Source organism: Lathamus discolor, chromosome 2, assembly GCF_037157495.1.
Source record: "Lathamus discolor isolate bLatDis1 chromosome 2, bLatDis1.hap1, whole genome shotgun sequence".
Classification (NCBI taxonomy): domain Eukaryota; kingdom Metazoa; phylum Chordata; class Aves; order Psittaciformes; family Psittacidae; genus Lathamus; species Lathamus discolor.
This window is the reverse complement of record NC_088885.1, coordinates 15,993,746-16,001,874: the sequence shown is the minus strand read 5'-3', so window position 1 is coordinate 16,001,874 and position 8,129 is coordinate 15,993,746.

Below are 8,129 nucleotides of genomic sequence, written 5' to 3'. Positions count from 1 at the left end.
AGGCTTTAGGTTACCTTAGGCTCTGGCTTTGCTTAGACTTTTGTTTACCTTAGACTTTAAGTTAGCTTAGACTTTAGGATACCTTAGACTTTAGATTACCTTAGACTTCAGGTTACCTTAGATTTTATCATACCTTAGAATTTAGGTTACCTTAGACATTTAGCTTAGCTTAGACTTTAGGTTATCTTCGACTTCACGTTATATTACACTTTCAATCACCTTAGACTTTAGGTTATGTTAAACTTTTAATTACATTAGATTTTAGCTTAGATTTCAGTTTAGCTTAGACTATAGGTTACCTTGGACTTTAGTTTCGCTTAGAATTCAGGTTACTTTAGAATTTAGCGTAGCTTAGACTTTAGGTTAAATTAGGCTTTAGCATACCTTGGACTTTTGGTTACCTTAGACTTTAGTTTAGCTTAGACTTTAGCTTAGATTAGACTTTAGTTTAGTTTAGACTTTAGCTTAGATTAGACTTTAGTTTAGTTTAGACTTTAGGTTATCTTAGACTTTACATTACATTACACTTTCAATTACCTTAGACTTTAGCTTAGCTTAGAATTTAGCTTAGTTTACACTTCACGTTACCTTAGGCTCTAGCATAGGTTAGACTTTAGATTATGTTAGACTTTAGCATACTTAAGACTTTCAGTTATCTTAGGCTTTAGTTTACCTTAGACTTTAGGTTATCTTAGACTTTAGCATACTTTAGGTTATTTTAGAGTTTACATTACATTATAGTTTCAGTTTCCTTAGACTTCAGCTTAGCTTACACTTTAGATTACCTTAGAGTTTAGTTTAGTTTAGATTTTAGCTTATCTTAGACTATAGGTTACTTTGGACTTTAGTTTCGCTTAGAATTTAGGTTACCTTAGACTTTACCTTAGCTTAGAGTTTAGGTTACCTTAAGCTTCAGCTAAGATTACACATTCGGTTACCTTAGACTTTATCTTAGCTTAAACTTCAGCATATCTTAGACTCCAGGTTTGCTTAGGCTTTAGCATACCTTAGACTTTAATTAGTTTAGATTTCAGATTAGCTTAGACTTTGTTATAGCTTAGACTCCGTTACATTTTTCTACACCTTGCAGTGCTGATGCCCACAAGCATTACCCAATGCACACATGTAGCCAGCAGCAGGCTGACCCGTCCTTCGTTTTATCCAGAAGTCCCTTCCCTTGCAGTCTGGCAAAGGAAAGCCGGCGCAGGAGCGATGCCATGCCGGGGCGAGAGCAGTGCAAGAACCCAGTCAGAATGGGTCAGGGAGGATCTGACAAGGGGAGGGGGGTGCTCCATGCAACAGAGGAGAAGCAGCAAGTCCCGGGGCCACGCTGGGGCCACCCTGGGAGTGCAGAAGGCTTCCTCTCCCCGCATGCGGGGCACAAGGGCCACCTGCGTGGAGCACGAGCAGCTGCCTTTGTGCTACAGTAGCTCAAAGGAGCCCCATGAAGGGGCTGTGCTCGGCTGCGGAGGAGGCAAAAAATCCCCGGGACACTTGGTAGTCCACCTGGGGGCAAAAAAGCCTTCCTCCCCCAGCTGCAGGACACGAGGGGCCACCTTCGTGGTGCATGAGCACCAGGCGATAACGCAGAGCACCAGGACCAGAGGAGCCCTGACAAGTGGTCATGCTCAGTGCTCAGAGGAAGGCAAAAAACCCCCGGGGACCGGTGCCAATCTGCCCCGGGGGAAAATTCCTTCCTGACCCCAGCACTGGCGATCGGCTACTCCCTGAGCACGTGAGCGAGACCTGCTCCTGGTCCACGGGCTGGTTATGCCTCTAAGGGGACAAGGGGACACTGGCTCTACCTCTTCTGCCTCCATCTGGAGCCACCGCAGGGGCTTCCAGGAGCAGCAAAGTGCCGCTGGCCTGCTCTAGCCTGGGAGCAAGAACCCTTCCAGTGCCTGGCACTGGAGCTCCAAAGCACTGTGGGAGGGCGCTGTTCTTATACTGCCCGGGAGCATTGTGATGCTGCCTTGGCGGGTGCTGGCACTATGACACGGGGGAGACGGGGCCCCCACAGCCCTGCCCACCGCAGCCCTGCCTCTGCTGCCGCTTTGCCCAGCATGCCTTGGAGAAAGGCCTTTGGGCTGCTGGCCCGGAGGCAGTGCCTGTGCCCAGGAGGCCCAGGGGCTGCTGGCCCTGCGCATGGCGTCCACACAGCGGGCACCGCTGCGGGGTGTCCCTGTAAATGAATCTGTGTGTTCAGACTGCATCAATAAAGGCTTTTATACCATTGCGGTCTTCTGAGCGTGGCGATCCCAGAGGTGGAAGAACAGGGTTTTGGTTCCCTGTGCATGAACTTTGCCGAAACGTAGAGAGCAGACAGGATTTCCTCACCGTTCCTTGTCAATGAACCACGTGGCGTTCGCTGCTGCGCTGCTGCTGGTGAGGTCTTCTTCTTGGAAAGAAGAAGAACTTGAGGGATCTCTTCTGCGTTTGTTACACAGGGTGCTTGGATATTTGCTTGTGTTTAGTAACGCTCATGTGTCCAGTTTGGAGGTTTACCTCTGGTAGCACTACTTGAATGCAGCACTTCCCTTCCTGCTGCCTAATTGCATGTTCTTGATAGCTCAATAAAGTGTTTTGATCCCAATTTGGTTTAAACCGCATGGACTGAGCAGCTTTTCCCTGCAACACTTGGGCAAAACAAGTCACTGTCTCAAGGCCCTCAGCTTAGCATTACATAAGGGCACTTTTTGGGGGGCAGAAATTGAGAGATTGGCAACAAATCCCCCCAGCCCATTTGTTCAGATCCTTGACATGCAGAATGAGCGCTGGTCTCTCTCCCATAGGTTCATTTCTCGAGTGGTCTGTCGGGGTGGGAAAAGGGAAAGTCACCGAGTTTGTTACTGGAGATGCTGGTGCAGGCTGCAGAAGACAGCCCCAGCTGCGTTCCTATCTGAAATGAGGGAATTTTGGTGTCTGTTTGAGCAAACTGTCCTTTTAGGCAGAACACCTTTGTTTTTCACATGCACTAGCAGAAAATGCTACTGCCTCTGCCCAGTTCTGGTAGAAAGTGAGCGTAAGAACCCTTGGAAACAACAAGGAAAAACCGATACAGACAAACAGAAACACTCCCGTCTCTAGCTATGTCTACAGCTATAGCTATAGCATCTTTATCTTTACATGTGTCTACATCTCTCTCCCTCTCTTCCTATCTCCTGGGCTAGTGCAAATAACTCCTCACATCACAGCAGTCCTGGTAAGTGCAATGGAGGGCGTGTGCTGAGGACACCGGTGTGAAACACCAGAGCTGCAGCCCAGGCAGAGGGAGACGAGCTGGAGGGAGCTGCTGCAGCGATGCTGTTGCTAAAGCTTTCCTAAGTGAAGGCAGAAACAGGAGGAGCTGTGCAGGGACAGCTTGATGCCAGTTCACACGGTGTCCTGAGCTGGCACCAAAAGGGAAGTGTGTGCTCCAGAAGGAAAGCATCAAGGAACAGTGACCTCCCTAGATGGGAGAAGAGCAGGGCCATGGGGAGAGGAGGCGATGGATTGAAATCTCTTCTGTGTTACAGCAACACATCACATGCTCGGTAAAGGGAAGTACCGATGAGTTTTGCTCTGATGGGCAAAGGACTGGTGTCCTTTGGCATAGGCTGGCCCATCCATTCATGGGCCCCAATGTCAGTGCTGTACCCATGGTCCTTTACAGAAAGAGCAGTCTTCACAGTCTGGAACACCCCAGGAGCTGCTAATCGTTCTGTCACTGTCACAGCTGCAAATGTGTGCTCCTGTGAGACTGCTCTTCCCTATTCTTCTCCCTTCAGGTAGAAACACTATGAGAAACGATTTCAGAAGTTATGCCTGAAAAGCAATTTTCCTGTATGAAAAATGTTCATGCAGAGCATCAGTTTGCTTCAATATGCCTGTTACGCCTGTAACCAGCTGCCTCTATTTATGTCACTACAGCAGCCAGCCAAGTATGAGCCAGCAGTGGTTTAGTCTGGAGAAAAGGAGGCTGAGGGGACACTTCTCACTCTTGACAACTACTTGAAAGGAGGTTGTAGTGAGGTGGGTGTCAGTCTCTTTTCCCAAGTAATAAGCAATAGGATGAGAGGAAATGGCCTCAAGGTGCGCCAGGGAGGTTTATCCTGGGTATTAGGAAAATTTCTTTACCAAAAGGGTTGTCAAGCACTGAAACAGGCCGTCCAGGGATGTAGTTGAGTTCCATCCCTGGAAGGTATTTAAAAGATGTGTAGATGCAGTGCTTATGGATGTGCTTTAGTGGTAGACTTGGCAGTGCTGGTTAATGGTTGGATTCTTAAGAGTCATTTCCAACCTAAAGGACTCTGTGATTTATTGTGTCTTTAACAAGCCTTTTCTTTAAACAGACCTTCCTAGTGACACCTTGTCACTAGTGACCCTGCTTATAGAAAGTCAGGCAACAAGGCCCAGTGTGTTTTGACAAAGATTCTGAAGCGATAATACATAGATTTCAAATGGGAACTCTGTGCAGAGCAGTGCACCTGAATAAGAAAACTATTTTGGGGAAGGAGGAATCAGATGGAGAAGGCAGTGATGCCTCTGCTGGTGTCGGCAATCTGCAGGATGTGCGCATTCAGCCAAAGAACCAACCAAACCCTGCCATCAAATACCATACCCAGAGGGCCCATCTTTTCACCAGATTAAAGTCATTTTGCAGGCACTGCAATGAATGGAAGTACTTGACCATTTACTAAAACCATTATCAAGTAAGAAAATACATCACAAAGGATAATTTTTTACTCAAACACCACGCCATTAACACCAGCATCTTTAGATGAAGAATACAAGCTCCCATCTGGCAGGTACCATCTGGAGCCCTGAGAACCATATCCAGTTCTCTCACCACAATAAATCCCACAGCAGTTTACAAGAGGAAAAGAAAGCACTGTTCCTGCTTGTGTGGGGCTGGACCAATTGAAAGACCCAAGACTCTCTCTGGAACAAGCGCTCCAATTTTGCTTGGTATAATTTGGTGGGGTTTTTTACTGGGGGGGGCACTTATTATTTTATTAAATCATCTATCATTTATTTGCAATGAGAGCCCAGAGTGCTTACATCAGAGTCCCTGAAAGGTTTTTGCAAGATGAAAGTTTTCCATTTGAATATCCAAAAGATCTGATGTTACCCAAGCCGACGGCTGTGATTGTCCCCCTAGGAAGGAGCAGCAGTGAAGCTCCTTCCAGGTCCTGCTGACATGATGATACCAAACATTTTCACACCCTTCTCAAGTGTTGTCACAACTAAAAGCCCAGAGAACACCAAACACTATGGGGCAGAAACTGCCTGTGAACAGCACACATCTGAGGCAGATAAACCCCACAACAGCGAGTCAGCACATTTGCCCTGCAAAACAAAGCACAACTTGCTCTAGTGATGACCAGTTTCACAAATCTACAGGGAAAAACGTGGCTCCAGTTGACCCGGCAACATCTTGGTTCAGGAACCAGAACTGTATTTCTATCGTATTGCACTTCAGCTTGTAAGGTGCAGCAAGTCTGTGCTTGTAAGCTTCTCTTTTTGGGGGAGGCACCTCAGAAACAGATTCAAAGGCATTTGGCTTGGCTGGTAGTCCAAGTTTAGAGGCCTCTATCAGCAGAGTAGATGTGTCTTACTTATCACAGGCAGCTTAAATTCAAAACTTCAATAAAAGGTGGCATTTTGACAAGAAGTTCCAAAGAGAAAGTGAAGGACACCAATGGCAAGGAAAATGCTGAAGATGTTGGAGAATGCTCTTAGAACAGGAAAGGAGGACATCTTTTACAGTGCAGGAGCCCAATTCAGGCAAGTAACTGAGCTTAGTAATTTGCAGTTGAAGGAAAAATGTACTTCCAGTTACACATGAAATGATGGCAACATATGTCAAGTCCTAAATATGCTATGATCTGTTGTGAAGGAACTGCCTAACAGTTTTAAAGAGGTGGACCATAAATCTCTAATTACTACAAAGCACATAGATGTTTGTGCTGAACTGATAGTATTCATTTGCAACACTGATAGCTCTTTTTTCAGTTACGAAGAATGCACGTTTTATTCTATTTAACAGCACTTGCTCTTTAATTTGCAATTAATTCAATACTAATGATCAAATTATGAGTTTTATTCTTCCCCTCACAAAGAAGAGCCAGGCTGTGAGAGGATGAATTTTGCATTAGCTAGCACTACCTGGTTATGTTAAACTCCAGAGTATTTTTCTCAGCCAGGGTGAGAAGCAGTACTGGAGCAGGCACAGCTGGTTTGGGTTTTTTTGGGACAGCAGCATCAGCAGAGAGTGAACATGAAATGACAGCCTGAAACCAATTTATTTTTGTGGAAGAAAGGACCAGAAACCTCTGCACAAGTCACTAACTACAGAAGATATCTCATTTATTTAATCAGTTAATTTTAAATTAATAACATTTGTTAACTTCTTGCATATGTATGCAGCACATTCAGCATAATCTTACAGAACTTGTAACTTTAAAGTGTTGCATTTCATTACTATCAAAATGCAGTTTGACACAAAGTGAGGAAGACAAAAGAGGAAACAAATACCAGTCAGCATTTCTACCATTATAGTGTAAAAATTTGGAATTGTAATTAATTGTCTAACAAGCTGTAAAATTAAACGTGAATACAGTGCATTTTTACAGAGAGCCAGAGGGAAGAACCTATATAACGTAACAACAGTATCTTGTTGCAGTTCTGTATTTTAAGGGTTACAAATCAAGGATCAACCTTTCAAGAAAAACCTCTATGTCTACCACTTACAATAACCGATAATTTAAATCAACTGGTTCACCTCTATCACTTCAAATCAGCAACTTCATATAAACTTGATATCCACACTTAAACCAAAAAAAGTATAGAAACTGCAAAGGTGATAAAACATAAACTGAGAGTAACAGTTTTAAGACTCTTTAAAAAGCACTTCATAGTGGAAGCAGCAAGCAGGAAAAAACAAGCTGCTTTGGAATTCTTGTTTAGCCAGTGTATTTCTCAAGCTACGGGGTATAAACCAAGGATTTCAGAATCCTATATACTAGGTGCATCAATATTCCTATTATAGGCCTGAAAGAATTAAACACTAACTCTGCAAATGATTAAACACATATGTTGGGGTAGTCTAAGGAACAGGCTAAGCTCTGAAATTAGCATTACCTGATACAAGTGAACCCCCACACTAACAGGAATAATCAGATTTTTCCTAGAGCCACAAACAGCAACTGAATTCTGCTCAAACCCAGTAATAATAAAAATTATGACAAGACAAAGCAGTTACACAAAAAAAGGTAACTTAGCATCAGCTTAGCCACTGCAGTGTTCAACTGTAACTGTTTTACAGTGACATGCTTTGATTCACAATGTAAATACTTTTTCAATTATGTGAGGACAAACAGTTATAGTAATGATTTGTTAAACAGTATTGAAAGAACATCAAGCACAGACTGAATTCCTTCATTCACTCCTCAGGAGGGTTTCCAGGAACCCCCATCTTCTTTTACCTTTTTAAGGAAACATAGCTGGGCAAACTTAACTGTCTCACCTAGGACTCTGCAAGTCCAAAGGTCCACAAAGATGATCAGAGGGCTGGAACACCTCTCCTGTGAAGACAGGATGAGAGCTGGGCTTGTTCAGCCTGATAGCAGTTCTGGGAAGATCTTACAGCAGCCTTCCAAGTGCCTAAAAGCAGCCTACAAGAAAGCTGGAGAGGCTTTTTACAAGGGCATGTTGGGATAGGACATGGGGAAATGGCTTTAAACTGAAAGACGCGAGGTTTATATTGGATATAGGGAAGACATTCTTTACTATGAGGATGGTGAGACAGTGGCACAGGTTGCCCAGAGCAGCTCTGGCTGCCCCATCCCTGGCAGCATTCAAGGCCAGGTTGGAAAGGGTTTTGAGCACCTGTTCTAGCAGAAGATGTCCCTGCACGGGGCAGGAGGGTTGGAACTGGATGAGCTTTAAGGTCCTTTCCAACCCAAACCATTCTGATTCTGTGACATTGACAATAGCAACAATATTTTTTTAGTCAAAACTTTAAGGGGAATTCTGAAACAAGCTTGGCCGTTGACATATGGAGAGGCACAACTCAAGACAAACTATACCACTGCAGTGAAAACACAAAAAGAAGGCATTTTAAATGAAAACAAGACAGGAATGGCAGC